This window comes from Podarcis filfolensis (genome assembly GCF_964270895.1).
Source record: "Podarcis filfolensis genome assembly, chromosome: 7".
NCBI lineage: Eukaryota > Metazoa > Chordata > Lepidosauria > Squamata > Lacertidae > Podarcis > Podarcis filfolensis.
The window spans coordinates 38,843,428-38,859,033 of record NC_139603.1 but is presented as its reverse complement, the minus strand read 5'-3'; the positions used below and the strand labels follow the sequence as shown (position 1 = coordinate 38,859,033).

The following is a 15,606-nucleotide window of genomic DNA, read 5'->3' as shown; positions in this document are numbered from 1 at the left end:
AAAGCTTCTGCATGCTTGATTTCATGGGCTTCTTTTTGATCAATGACATCTGCCAGCCCCTTGTAATTTATAATGTTTTCCTGGTAGTGTAGATCTGAACTGATTAGTGCTCTTCGTGGGTATCTTACAGGGCTGATTTTCATAGTGGAGATGATTTGCACAATCTGCCTTTTGGGACACTTTAAAGCATCTCAGTTTGGATATCTGAACCGCCTGACATTCAAAATCAGTCACTTTGGAATAAATAGGCCTGTTTGTCTACAGTTTCTTTCCACAGCTATAAAGAGTGCTTAGTTCCAGCTGACTGGGTTTGATCTCTGCAGCTAGAAGATCAACTGTTAATTCCTTCTGGGATGCTTTGACGCTGGCTGTTAAGTTTCTGTTGGCGAGCTTTGATCACATTCTCTCCAATTTCAATTTCCGCCAGAGCTGCAGTTAGTCTTCCATTCACACTGAGGTTGTCATGGGTTCTTCACTAATGTAGCACAGCCGTCTTCTTCTTTTAGTTCTCACATGTGCCTGGGTAACACCTGGAAAATAGTCTTGAACCTTGGCATCTTCTTCTTTGGCAATCACTCATAGCCAAGTAAGATTGTCTTCCATGAATACGGTCCGTAAGTGACTGTGGAGGCCAATTCTGGATCCACACATCCTTCCACAGTGGGGAACTTCGAATATATTACACCCTGTGTAGAATCAAGACCCTGCTAGAGCGCTGAAGTATAACTGCCTGGAGAATTCCAACAAATTTGGCCTTGATTGCTTCATATATGATGAATGAGAGCTGAGGAAAATCATTCTAGGGTTTTTCTCAGCCATCCCTCCCACACACATACTCCTGACAGATAGATCATAAGAAAAAATGACAATATGATAAAAGAATATGGAACCATAAAAGCTCTCGTTCAAGGCAAGGGTAACAATGATAAAACCATTGGCAAAATAAAAGAGATTAGCCAGTCTTTTTGCTGCTTACTTACCTAGCCTTGTTGTAAATCCTGACTGACCTTTTCTTTCTCATGTCCTCTGGTGCCTAATGACTTTCGCAGCTACGTCTGAAAAACAAGATGTAGCAAATTCTCACCATGTATGATGAAGCTTCAGCCTTCTGCTAGCCATGGGATGAAGCTGGCATTTTGTCAATGCTCTTGAGCTGAAGTGGTGGAGAGATCAAACTGATATAAGTGTTCAGTTTGTCTTTCTGTATAGATCCTGACCATAACTTAGCAGTATACATAGATCACTCAAGAATCACTCATGAGAATTATGAAGCCCCTTGTTGGGCCTTTGCTAAAACCTACTAAATTTTTGACAAGCCAGCAATGTGAAATGAGCAGCAGCAAACGACAAAAAGCCTCGTCTGGAAATGGAATGTGAAATGCAATCGTGCTTGACATTTTTAGCATCTTGCAAAGCATAAGGAGCAGCTGAACCATGTTATTACAGGCTACATTTTTCTGCTGATATAGCATCGATGAAGTCAATGGGGTTGTGACCGTCAAAATCTCTGGCTTAATATATTAACTAGGGTGTATTGAAGGACAATAAATACTGCAGCTCCAGGTCAGTGTGGATTTACATGTCTAGTTGTAGTGAAGATCACCATGTGAGGAATCTGTTCACCACAGCCTATTTAAATTCCCGGTTGGTTCCAGACCCTTACTGGATCAAAATCCTATGGCAGGCTTCCCAGTCTGGTGGTCTCCTGCTCTCCAGTTGTTGTTGAACTACATCATGGGTGTAGCCAAGGGGTGGGGCAGGGAGGTTCTGTCCCCCCTAAATAAATGAAAATAAAAATACAGAGGTAACTGAGGTTCTGCCCCCCCAACAAATGGCCTGGCCCCCTAAAAAAATCCTGGCTACGCCCATGGCTCCCATAATTCCTGGCTATTAACCATGTCAGTTGGGATCCAATGGAGTTGTAGTCCAAAACATCAGGAAGACACCAGGTTGATGAAGGCTGTCTTACAGCAAGAAATCCTTTATTTATTCGCCTTCACACCACTTGAGTGTCTGGATTTAGCTGAAACATTTTCTTGCTCTCCTATCTATCATTTTGCCTCCTTGTCTGAACTCTCATTCAATAATCAGGATATAGAACTGGTGAGAAACTATTAGGATTCTACCACATTTGTGGAAAATATGTATATCCCAGCAGAGCTTAAAGAATCAAGGATAGTCACACTGTGTGTGCTGAAATAAATCTTGTACTATGCCATTAATAGGAATGATGACTCTGCTAAATCAATAGTTCAGAATCTGTTGCACAAATCTGATTTTTACTAGAGAGCTCTTGTTAAGTGCAGCTGGGAGTCCCCCTTGCTCGGACCATTCACCTGCCTCTCTCTCATTTACTGGCTTGGCTTAGAAGACTGCTCCCTATGAAATAACACAGGGTCATTAACTTAACAACTGTCCCCATCATCAAATGCTTAGCTGTGGGCTAAGAGAACCATCATGCACTGTAAAAAAGGGTATTCAGAATCTGATGAAGCAAGTAGAAAATCCTGTTCAAATTCAAAGATAGTAGTTACAGAGGAGCATTATGTTAGGATTCATAGAAAGTAAGAGCACAACAAATTGTACTTGGGCTCATCCAGACTTTCTCTTGTGCTGCATTTCTGGGCACAGGTGTGTGCTTCAAAGCTCCGTGTCCAAGCAGCCAAGCACTTTTTTTCTTGCCCCGGTGTTTTGCCCATGATACCCTATTTACCTGTTCTGATTCAGCGTTAAAGGGCAGGTTTTCCTGGATAAAGTAGTGGAGCAAAAAAATAAAAAAGCAACTCCTAAAATGAAATCCAATCATTATACCATTCTAGCAGTATCCTAAGAGGAAAAAATATTTGGTGTTGCCCAGGAGGAGCCGCCTTTCTTAGAAACAGACTCCAGTCACTTCAGGTAAATTCAAACACAAATAATTTTATTTAAGTATAGTCTTATTTCCTCTTCAGACTCCAAGCCCACACTGACTTCCTCCCCCCCCTACAGGAAGTTCCTTCTTCAGTTATTTCCCCTTGACCCAAGAACTAACTATATACATGAAATGAGCATCCCCGCCTAAACCATATACAATATAAAAGGTTTTGGTAGTTATGGCTTTTAGCTTTCATAAGTTTTACTGCATAATAAAAGGTAAAGGGACCCCTGACCATTGTGTCCAGTCATGACCAACTCTGATGCTCATCTCGCTTTATTGGCCGAGGGAGCCGGCGTACAGCTTTCGGGTCATGTGGCCAGCATGACGAAGCCACTTCTGGCAAACCAGAGCAGCGCACGGAAACGCTGTTTACCTTCCCACCAGAGCGGTATCTATTTATCTACTTGCACTTTGAGGGGCTTTTGAACTGCTAGGTTGGCAGGAGCTGGGACTGAGCAACGGGCGCTTACCATGATGCGGGGATTTGAACCGCTGACCTTCTGATCAGCAAGTCCTAGGCTCTGTGGTTTAACCCACAGCGCCACCCATGTCCCTATATACAATATACATTTATATAAATAAAAAGTAGAAATAAAAGGAGTATTGGAAATGTTTGATCACGAGCATCATCTTTTGCTCTTGACTGTGTATTGCCTTCTAAAGCCAAACCATTAAAGGGGATTCTGTTCCTTCCAATATTTAATGGCTTCTTTCTATTTTCCTGCCTTTATGAGCATTACATTTCTAATAGACTCCATGCTTTGATTTCATGGTGACTGATAGCCAGCTAACTGGAAAATAGAGATCTCAAGCCTAACTGATTTTAAAAATCTGACTGCATACCTTGGACCAAATATTGAGGGCCTCTTGACACATTTCCACAGCATTTTTTTGTTTCATACCTTTGGTCTTAGGAAGGTGTCGTGAAGGGCTGATCTGACTCATGGCAAGAATTAAGCATCTCTTTAGAGTTCATTCATGAAATGCTAAAACTTTGCAGGAATTGATCTTCAAGTACATTTCACAGAATCATAGACTCTTAGAGATGGAAGTGACCCAATCGCCTGCAATGCAGGAATATCAGCTAAATTAGAGAGCATAAATTACATTTAAATTAGAGAGTATAGGGGTCCTCAACTGGATGTTCTTTTTATTGTGCATTTATGATTATTTGTGCTCACAATGATATTGGAGCTGTTATACTGCTTTGTTTCCAGGCTGTGCAATAACGTTTGGGAATCTTCACAGAACAACTAATAACTTAGTTGGTGATGTGGCCAGTCCAGTACAAATTCTCCACTAATGCCCTATTGCCTCAACGACATGTTGCAGAAGTCTGCTTACCCCCTTTTGGGATGTGGCAGCATTGTGGGATGCTCAGAATCTCTCCCCCCCAACCAACGTGGGAGAGCTGGGCCGCTTGGGGCTAACTTCAGCTGGGATGAGAGTTTCAGCTTGCACACCCAGCTTGAGATCTGATTCCACATCGGCCTGCCAAATTGGCCAATGGCAGGTTGGTTCTGAGGGCAGGGCTCCCCAGAGGAGGGCCTGATGGAGCAGTCAGGCTTCCCTCAGGTCTGCTCTGGGGGGCAGGATTTAAAGCTGCCCGTGCTATCCCTGGCATCCACATACCAAATGCCCATCTGGAGGGCTCAAACACAAGGTGAATACAAAATCTGCTTGTGCCCCATCACTTAGCAGTCATTTCTCATTTTGGAGAGACTCGGGGGGCAATCCTTTTTTTTTAAAAAAGTTGATTTTTATTAGTTTTTACATTTTAATATTCCATATAATCATCATCAATACAAGAAAAATATGTATAAATCCAAAATTCCCCCCTCCCCCATTGAATTCCCTCAACAACCTCTTCTGATTCTCTAATTATTATTATTATTATTATTATTATTATTATTATTATTATTATTATTTATACCCCACCCATCTGGCTGGGTTTAATTATTTACCTCTTCTGCTGATTTTATTTTACCTTAATTTTAAAATCTTTTGGCTACATATTCTCATATTCTTATCATTTTTATACCATATCTTTTAAATCCCATCATACATTTTAATTATTTTCCGATTATTGCTCCTTAACTCTTACACTTGTTTTCTTTTGTGTTTACTCAAACCCTGCTAGTGAGTCCACTTTTTTACAATATTTCTGCAAGTAATTCGTAAATGGTTCCCAATCTTTTTTAAACTCTCTATTGTCTCTGTCCTTAAGTTTCCCTGTAAGCTTCGCCATTTCAGCGTATTCTATAAGTTTTACTTGCTATTCTTATTTCGTTGGTATCTTCTTGTCCTTCCATTTTTGGGCTAGCAAAATCCTGGCCGCTGTTGTGGCATACATGAATATATTTTTCTGATCTTTTGGCAAGTCTTGTCCTGTCATACCAAATAATAAAGCTTCTAGGTTTCTTTTTTAGCAAAATCGGGGGGGGGGGGGGCTATCCTGTGGCAAGATCTGCCAAGATGAGCAGCTTTCGATATGGCAGGTTTTCCCTGGCTAAAATGGCATCAGATGGTATTAAGTTCCCAACCCTGGCTAGCCCCAAAATATGCTGGTGTAGTTTAGTCAGCCAGATTCAAATCTCCCAAAGCAGGAGTTCCACGGAAATGGTGGGGTTAGTGCTGGGCACGGTGAGCAGGGTGGTTAAGCTGGAGTCTAACTCTGTGCAGTTCGGTCATGTGACCAGACAAAGAGGGTCATGGAAGTCAAACTCTATTTTAAAGGCTTGTTTTCCCTCTGACAGGATTGGGCCAGCTGAGTTGGCTGTAGTCTTGCTCCTGAGTGGGGTTGGGACCTGGTGTAATTTTATGTTGGCTTAATGTTTTATGCTAGCTTCTTGTGTATAGGTTTGCTACCTCACTTACTTAGGGAGTGCCTCTTACCTGCATAGATGATGCTTTTCATGCACTAGGCCTTTTCAGTCAACCCTTTTTGCCTTCTTGCCTATTGTGTGTGTGTAAAACAGCAAAATGACTTGCACAAGCACACAATAAATGATATGTGCTATCTGCTCAATGTTAATATACCTTCTCTGTTACAATGTTATATATTCTACGTTAAAATAATAAGAAAATAACATATTGTTTAAAATGCATCCACTCTAGTTTTAATACAAGTCAACTTATTTTTGTTTTCATCATATAATCTGGAATATGATATGAATTAATTAATGCCAATATTAAAATATGTAGTATGATCTTTCCTTTTTACTTTAGTTTCAGCTTGCTTAAGATATCTAAAAAATGTCTACATTTCAAACATAGGCAGGTACATTGTTTTGAAGGAAAATAATAACATATATTATGAGAAGGAAGATGAAAAATATATGCATATTGATTATAGTTTGCTTGCTTGACTGATTCACAAGTGAATATTGATTGGCTGGATCAGCATGTTGTAAACCATGTTTCATTCATGTATGAATGTGTAACAGTCCCCCCCCCAACATTTGGGGGGGATATTAGAGTTGAGGATTTCTTAGGAGCCTTGTTCTATTGTGCAAATAAATCAATGTGCATGCAAGCGTGTGTGTGTGTGTGTGCGCGCGCACGTGTGTGCGTGCGCTAGGTTTCCTTCTCCTTTTCAGAACTTTCCCTTGGGGTCTTTCAAGTTTAATATTCTTCATGGAAAAAATGTCATCTGAAGCTGGAATAAACCTAGGGGTGCCTTGGAGATTATTTTTGCACAGGTGATTAATGCTCAAAACTGGAATAAGGTTATAAAAGCAATTCCTAGAATCTCTGTCATAGATCATATAAAAAAGAGAAAGTGAGAAAATATGCACAAATCCTGCAGTTTTCTTACAGAGTCCTTAGCAAATGTTTCCTTTCAGTTCAACAGTTTGAACTGTTGTCTGCAGACAGTGGCTTTGGTTCTTGCCTGGGAAGAGGCAGACATTTGTGACTGTCAGTAACACTGGAAACTGTACAGCTCCTTTAGTATGTCAATTCAAAATAAAGTGGTTATTAGCCCCTAAGTGAAGAGGCAGTATTTGGATACCAAATACAGTTGGAAGATCTTTGTTGGAAGCCGCCCAGAGTGGCTGGGGAAACCCAGCCAGATGGGCGGGGTACAAATAATATTATATTATTATTATTATTATTATTATTATTATTATTATTATTATTATTATTACCACCACCACCCTTGATAATTGTTAGCTAGTGTCAAAGTTACCAAGTATTTTATGCTCGAGCAAGCAGGGACAATTCAGCTCTGGGCTCTGGGCTGATTATTTTCATCATTTCCTATGTCTGTTTAGGTCGAGTTTTAGGGCTAAACAGACTTGTTTGCCTGGGCGCATGCCTAGTCCTAGGAGCTAGACAGAAGGAGTGTATCCCTGCTAATGCTGCTGAACCTCTTGGTAATAATCTTCAGGGGCATCTGGCTGGTATGGATCTTGCAGGCCCTGCTTTAAGGTCTTTCCAGTCCCATATGCTGGATGTTCCCAGAAAATGGTGCTAGGGGACTTTTGCTCACCTCTTAGTAAATGGTCTGTGGTCTGGAGCTGCCTTTGCACACAGAGGTTGGGCTTGCCTGGGGGAAATTTGGTTACATTCAAGTTAAACGCCTGCAATGCTCTCTACATGGGGCTGCCCTGGAAAAGAGTTTGGAAACTACAGTGGTTGCAAACTGTGGCAGGCATGTTTTCCAGACCATGTTAAATTGTTGCTGTGGCACTGGCAGCCAGTTAGTTTTGAGCAATAAAGATAGAGGTTTTGGTCTATCTTGTCTGCCCGGGAAGAAAGTTCAAAGAGGCAACTACAGCTTGGCTATCAGCTGATGATGTGTTCATACCTAATTCTTCTAAGAGAACTTGCATAGAAGATATTATAAACAGAATGCACATATTCACTCTTTCGTTACGCTGAAGCTTGGCATCAAATCACACAGTAATGCAAAGTCCTCCTCTGCCTAATGAGCAAATATTATTTATTACATCCAGCCAACAGCTTTAGGAGGTGAAATTGAACGTTCTCATATGTTTTCTCCAATGCCTGAATTGGGACTTTTGCAAAAGGTCTCTTAGAGCTGTGTAAATACACCTGCCTGCTAGAAGATAGGGACTTCAATTAGTGTTCTCGGTGTTCATTTCCCAATTGCGGAAAATATGCATTTTTCACTGACAGCAAAGAAATTTTTCTTCTGCCTTTTTAATTACAGGTGCCAACCTAATGTCTCTTGACAGCAAGTACATTTTGAAGGCAAAACCTTGTTTATTGCCTTCAAGGTTGACTCTTTCTAACAATAACTGCCATTTTGATCTTAAACATTTGAGGGCATTGCATCTATCTGTCTTTGATGCTGAAAATACCATGGTTGAGATCATTGTTAAGAAGTCCTTCTCCATGTGTCCTACTCTGCTATGATGCCCAAATTGTGAGAAGAACCCAACAATAAGAATATCTGTGGAATATATAAGCTCTTCTAAAGTGTTCAGTTTGGTGGAAAGGTGCAGCAAGTAGAAACATTCAGGATGAACTCCATCTTCTTGGTGAGGTCTGCACACTGGGGACCTGCACAGCCAATGAATGATAAGTCTTCATTTGAAGAAATATGCCTTCTCTTACAAAGGTTTCCAACCTGGGAATGAGAACCAGTGGGTTCAGACCTTGCAACTGACCCAGAAGCCAACTTTGTCCCCAATATTATTAGAGGACCTTATAATGTCATCTACAATAGCAAGGTTTCAGTCACCAGATAATCTTTTAATGTGATAGGACGTGATCTGCCACCAGTGCCCTATTACATTCTATGCAGGCTTCAATTACACAACAGTTTATTCTGTTTCCCCAAAATTTCCCTAACTGTTAATTTCTGCATTATATTTGAGTTGTCACATGATATAAAAACCACTTCTGGAAATCTTGCAGAATCTCATGGAAGTTTAGTGCTCATTTCCATGTTCATTGCTTCCATAAGAAAAAATTGTTTGTAACAACATTAATTTTTTTTTTAAAAAAGTGGGGACGACAATTAAATTTGATTGGTATACCATTATGCAGTTCTTCCTTGTCATTTTCATGTGTGAATCATGGGGGAACAGAACCATGCATGTGGGGGAGTAGCGATGTCCAAAGATTTTTGCTGTTGTGTAACAACACACTCACTGATAGGAATGAAATTCAGTGCAACTGGTCAAAAAGCCACAGCTCCATAATGCAACAGGTATTGCACTTTGAAAGGATTGTTAGAAACCTAGACAGATGCACCAGCATTATCAGCAGGGAAACTAATGCTCTATTCCCCGTATTTGAAGGGACCAGCAGAGAAATGGGACAGTCTCTACCCAAAGGAACAAATGGGCACAAATCTGACAGCTTTTGCTGATAAATTGAATTAAGCTCACAGTATTATGCAGTAAAACTTATGAAAGCTAAAAGCCATATCTACCAAAACACATGTAGAAAATTCCATTTTCTTCCAGTGTAACAGCCCCTTGGTTAAGTTTGGTGTAATATATTCTTCCATTGCTGGTAATATTTCTTTTATTTATACTTCTTTACAGTATAAATAAAAGAAATATTACCATCAATGGAAGAATATATTACACGAAACTTAACCAGAGAGCGGTTACACTGGAAGAAAATGGAACTTTCTACATGGGACCTGGGTGGCGCTGTGGTCTAAAACAATGAGCCTCTTGGGCTTGCCAATCAGAAGGTCGGCTGTTTGAATCCCCGCGACGGGGTGAGCTCCCGTTGCTCGGTCCCAGCTCCTGCCAACCTAGCAGTTCAAAAGCACGCCAAAAAGTGCCAGTAGATAAATAGGTACCGCTCTGGTGGGAAGGTAAATGGTTTTCCGTGCACTGCCCTGGTTTCGGTGTCCTGTTGCACCAGAAGCGGCTTAGTCATGCTGGCCACATGACGCAGAAAAACTGTCTGCGGACAAACACCAGTTCCCTTGGCCTGTAAAGCGAGATGAGCGCCACAACCCCAGAGTCGTCTGCGACTAGACCTGTCAGGGGTCCTTTAGCTTTACTTTTTCTTTTTCTTTACAAATACTTTCTAAAAAATAATAATGGAGTTGCTTCTGGTTCATTTACCCTCAACTCAAAACGTCCAAGTCCTAACTGAGGATTCCCTCCACCCCCTTGATGTACAAAGTTTGAGAAGCACAGCTTGCTTTTCAAGCCCATGCTGAGTTTGCAGGCCTGACAATTACAGGAATGATCTTTTGATGTAGAAAATAAGCAGGTTTATTATGGAGGTAAACGAGAGGAGAATATGGGACCTCATTATGTCATTGTCACAAACACGCTACACTTAGCCAAATAGGAAGCAGTGTATTATTTTACTAGAAGCTAAGACTGCTATCATGCACCCCTTTAAATGGCAATTGCGTGTATTATTTGGCAAGTTCAATATACTATTCAATATACTACCAATTTCTTGAAAATATGGGTAACTAGATTAATCCAAGTGTATGTCCACTGAAATGCAGAAAGTCTCAACAGCTCATTCTTCTCAGAGAGACACAGCCAAACCAAATCAAGCATCACTACCTCATGATGAAAACTGCTCTGTACTACACAGAATCGACCACACTTTCCCTCCTCACATCCATGTAACTGAATCTGCTTCTCGCCTGCAAATTTTTCAAGTTACATTTAACCTGAAAAATAAATTCCAAGTTAGTGTACCAAGAAATGTGTGAAGAAGGGATGTGGAACGTGTCATAAAGAAATAAATTGAGATAGACTTCTCTGAGCATTAGAATGCTCAGGAATGTGTGAGATCACATGTTTTTTTGTTACTGATCAGAATTCAGCTTCTCGAAATTCACATACTTGAGTGGATGGAGAATTGCCAATTATCACTGAATATCTGGAATATAGGTGGAATCCATTCCAAAGTGGACTCAGCTAATAAGATCTGTGCAGATCATTATCTGGATCACATCAATGAAAAAGGGAGTGTCTTTTGATTATGCAGAAAATGTAATAATAATAATAATAATAATAATAATAATAATAATACAATTTTATTTATATCCCGCCCTCCCCAGCTGAAGCCGGGCACAGAGCGGCTAACAACAATAAAAGTAACACAACATTCTAAAATCAATTCATTTTAAAATCAATTCAATGTAAGTGCCTACCCCCCATACACACCCTTTAGCTCAAATCTACTTTTAACATTTTCATTTAGACAACCCATTTGGGCACATGGATGTTGATGTGGTTAGAACACTTTTTAGTCCACAGTTATTTTAGTTATCTTTACTATGTTTTTAATTATTGCTTTTAGTTTTTTAATTGATAATGTTAATATTAAAATTGCTTAGAGATTTTATTCCAAGCAAGCAGTATATAAATAAATAAATAAATAACACATTTTGTTCTTTTTGATGATTTTTGTAGAATTGAACTTCATTGGTTCATTTATTTATTTTTTTAAATCACTCGTGTGCAGCTCTTCAGAATTAAGTCGATGTTTTATTCTCAAATTCAGAAAAAGAAAGAAGGCATTCTTCTGTTGTATAAGTCTCTGAATTAGTGAAATTACAAGCATGCAAACGGCATGCTTTAAGGGAAGGAAATAACATTCTGAAATAACATTGACAGGAATATGCCTGTAGGTCTACACCAAGAATAGGAGAAGCTACATGGTGGTTAACTTCCATTAGATTTTTCATCTTTATATTCTCAGTTGCTGATTACAGTGCCAGGAGCAGAGTTTCTTTAATTTGGTATTTTGTTCTCTCTTCCACTCCCATTAACATGCTCTTAGAAGCTCTATCCTGGAATGAAGAGTTATGAGGTAAGTTCATGGCATATAGCAAGTGAAGCTTCCCTTCTACTAGAAACAAAGTGGTTTGGAAAGCTTAACCTGCTGGCCTTCTGCCTGTTTTTCACCTGTTCAAGGCACAGAATCCTTTCAGGAAAAATAAAGATTTGGCAACTCTGGTTGTCATTTTGTCCTTGGGGACTATGGAGTAAATGCAGCAAATTACAATTTTTTGAACAGGTCCATGGTTAAGGACCTGCCATCACTAACCTTTACTTCCAGCACTAAGAAGAGTTCATTCACTGTACGACTAAATAAAATATCCACAGTTGCTTATGGACTCATTATAATGAATCATCTGTGATTTTTCTGCATGGCACAAGAGTGCCACCATTTATCCCTGACACCAGGAGCATACACTTTTGAAAACAGAGAATAGATGGATTAAAAACCCGTAACGATAAGCAGCTCATAATCACTTTAAAGCTTTAGCTAAGCTTCAGTGCCGCAGGCTGCTGCCTCTATGGTTGCTCTTGTAAGCAGACTTAGTTATTGCTAAGGTTGATCTTCATGCAATATAATATTTTGTTGATGGTGAAATATGATTATTTCCCTTAGCTACACTATCAACTCTGGTACATAAACTCTCACTTAGACTCCTACAAGTTTGAGAACAAAAAGTCCAGCTCCAGAAAAGTTAACCCACAACTTGCAGCCACAGCTGCAAGACCATTTGTGGAGCATTTTTAAATATGTAGGAAAAACTACAAAAGCAATGTTCTGCACTGGGGTGGTCAATATTTTCACGCCAGCGAACACATTTTGAATTCTGAGAATGTTAGAATGTTCAATAGGGCAGGCAATTTTGTGATCTTCAAAAAAAATAATAAAAAAAAAATCAACAACTTTTGGGGTGTCCTGGTTTTTACTTTGTGAAATATGGCAACACTACTAGTCACAGAATGGCTGCTATGGGGTCCTGGTGTTATACCTGCCACATCTAAAAGAGCAGGAAAAATGACAAGGCCTTGAAAAGGTACAGGGAAATCTCCCCATAAGTCCACTCCACCAATTCAGCGAAGGCACAGTCACTCATAGAGAATAAGTTATTTGTTCAGAACAGATGGTAGGATGGGCATCCAACACTGGCATCCAATGAAAATTCGGCATATCAAAGTGAGTGTATTCAGTGTAGGGCAAGCTGGGCCAGTGTAAACAGGAAGTGAGCAGAAAGAGCAAACAGTCTCTCATGTATTGTGGATTTTTGAGGGGATATTTGCCTAAACTAGGCGTCAGCAACATGCGGCCCATGGGCCGGATGTGACCCATGAAGACTGTTTTACCAGCCCACGAGCCGCCCCTGAACTGAGCCACCTGCTCAGTGAGTCCCCTGCGCAATGAGCTAAACCGATGCAGCATGGCATGGGGACTTCCCGAATAGCGCCGAAAATCGCATCTGCACATGTGCAGATACCGGAAATCGCTTCTGCGCATGCCCAGATGCCAAAAATCGCTTCTGCACAGGTGCGATTTTGGGTATCTGGGCATGTGCAGAAACGATTTATGGCGCCGCGGACATGCGCAGATGCAATTTCCGGTGTTGAGCTGTGCCAGCCTGGCCTACAGACAATCTCTGTGGGAGTGATCTGGTCCATGGCTGGTAAGCATTGCTGACCCCTGGCCTAAACCTTTGGCTGGTGCAACAGAAGGTGCTAGTGGATACGGTGGCATTCATGGGCCGCATGCTACTAGCTCCTGCTTTTTGTGCTTTCCCCCCTGTGGTTATGCAGTGTGCTCATGAGAATAATTAGCAGAGAAATCCAGTGGCATGTGGGCAGTAAGATCCATTGGAGAAGGATCAAGAAATCCAGAATCCTGCTGGTCTCCCTTGCTCCAACTCACCCCCAGAATGAGGAAACAGCAAACTAGCCCTGAATATTTTTCTTCTCTTTAGGACCAATGGAAGGGGAAATCTTGGGGGAGCGGAACAACTATGAAAAAGGAAGAAAAATGCAGGAAATGCAGGGCTCCCACGGTTTTACATTAGTGGTGTAAGACTGGAAGGGTGTGAATTGGGTAATTTTTAACCATGGAGCCTCCCCAACCATTCTCATTGTAGTGTAGAGCAAAGTGACATTTAGCATAATTTTGCTTTATGATCTCCCATTTCCTGTCTTTGGAAATTACGCACCCAAATGTCCTGCATAAAATATTTGTGGAACTCAACAATTTCTAGATACTTGGTGTACCCAAATTTACACTGCCATCATTTTATACAATGGTAGTGAGCTGAAGAAGAAGAAGAAGAAGAAGAAGAAGAAGAAGAAGAAGAAGAAGAAGAAGAAGAAGTCAACAGTAATACAGTGCACATCTAATATGATTTTTTTTTTTTTTGGTCATGTGTAAACTCTGCTTCTACACTCGAAGGATCTGAAATAAATGTTAATCCCATCTTTTTGAAGACATCAAAAGGGTTTATGAGGTGACCTAAACCTCCTGCTTTGATATCATCTTAATCTCTCCTAAAAAAGCTTCCATGCCTTGTTTACTATTTAATTACTCTATGGAAATGATTTGCTATTCCCTTCAGAAGCACTTTGGTTAATTTAGTAGCACTGTGGGGTGCAAGGGACTGCTCTAACTTTGTAATGCTCATCTGAGAGCTAACTGGTGATATCAGTGCATATTTGCATAATTTTATAAAACTGTATTAAGCCTCATACTTTTCTCACTGCTGGAAACCTGCCCAGAGGTATGTCTAATGGCTAAATGTAGACTGTTCACCTGCTGTTGAAAGAAGAAAACGTTTTTAATAAATTTAGGAGGGGTTTCTTTTTCTTTTTCTAACTATTTTTGGTAACTGCTAACATTTGTTATAATAACTTTAATGAAGCCCTCTGCTACCAATCCAGAAATATCAGGTTGAACATAAATAGCTGATGTCTCTGGGTAGAGTCTTAGTCTGACCATCCACTTCCCCCCACTTGTCTGCAATTGTTTTTAATGGTCTGCAGACCTTGACAAATTCCTTTTTAAAATGAAGTGGCTGTAGTTCAAGTTCAGCCTGTTCCAAAAGGAACTAATTGCAGTTCACATTCATGCCATTACAAAATGAACTTGTCTGCTTCATGTTCAGTTCACTGTTCAATTCAAGTTCGCCCAATGACCCACAGCTATATTTCCCCCAGAATTCAGAATGTTAAAAGTTTCTGTGCTCAAATGCGATCCTCTAGGCCACTGCCTCACCCTTGGGACTCTCTCCAGCTAAAACCAATCCTGAGCCACACCTCCTACCAGACACCCACACCCCTCTTCAGACCACACCACTCATAGACCACACTTTGCACTCCCTTTGAGTGATTTTGCCTAGGTGGAATATGTGAACTTTTATTATGCTTCTTGATTGCCTAAAAAGATAGAGTGTGGCTAGCAAACTATCCTATTGTGCAAAGGTAAAATTCACATCTACCACTCTGTTCTGCTTTGCCTTTGGCCCTGCCCACTCATGGCATGTGGCCTTTGGAATGTTGTCCAGACTGGAATGTGGCCCTCAGTTTCCTCACCCTGTTCTAGATCTCTTGGGCAGAGCACCCACGTGAATCAGGCTTCTCTTAATTTTTTAAATATGCACCAGTCACAACTTCTAGCAATTCCCATGTCCGGCCTCTGTAACGGCAACAGAGGTAGAGATAAATCTCCAACTTCCAGCCAGATGACCAGCTGCCCTAGGGGTAAATTACAAACTTCCCAAACTGCAAGGGAATGCTGCCTCTCAGGAAGGTCAGGTGGTACCCGGTGAGGAAAATTTCTTGTTACCCCACCCACATTGGGGTTTTTTCTTTTTTTGCCTTCAAAAATAGTTCTACGTTATTTCGTATTTTCTTACAAAGGAATATGGATTCTGGGCCTCTGATGACAAGTAGGCGACTGTGGATAGATACTTAAAT

At 40.6% G+C, this 15,606-nt stretch overlaps 1 long non-coding RNA gene across 1 annotated transcript in view; it reads right to left on the bottom strand.

Annotated features, from left to right (window-relative positions):
- LOC310766927 overlaps nt 1-15,325 on the bottom strand; it is a 41,922-nt gene extending 26,597 nt beyond the window's left edge. The window contains exons 1-2 of the long non-coding RNA XR_014550531.1: nt 15,223-15,325; nt 981-1,055 (exon numbers count right to left, since the gene is read on the bottom strand). This is a non-coding gene — a long non-coding RNA (uncharacterized lncRNA). The remainder of the gene's footprint in view (nt 1-980; nt 1,056-15,222) is intronic.
- Between the last annotated feature and the right edge of the window lie 281 nt (nt 15,326-15,606).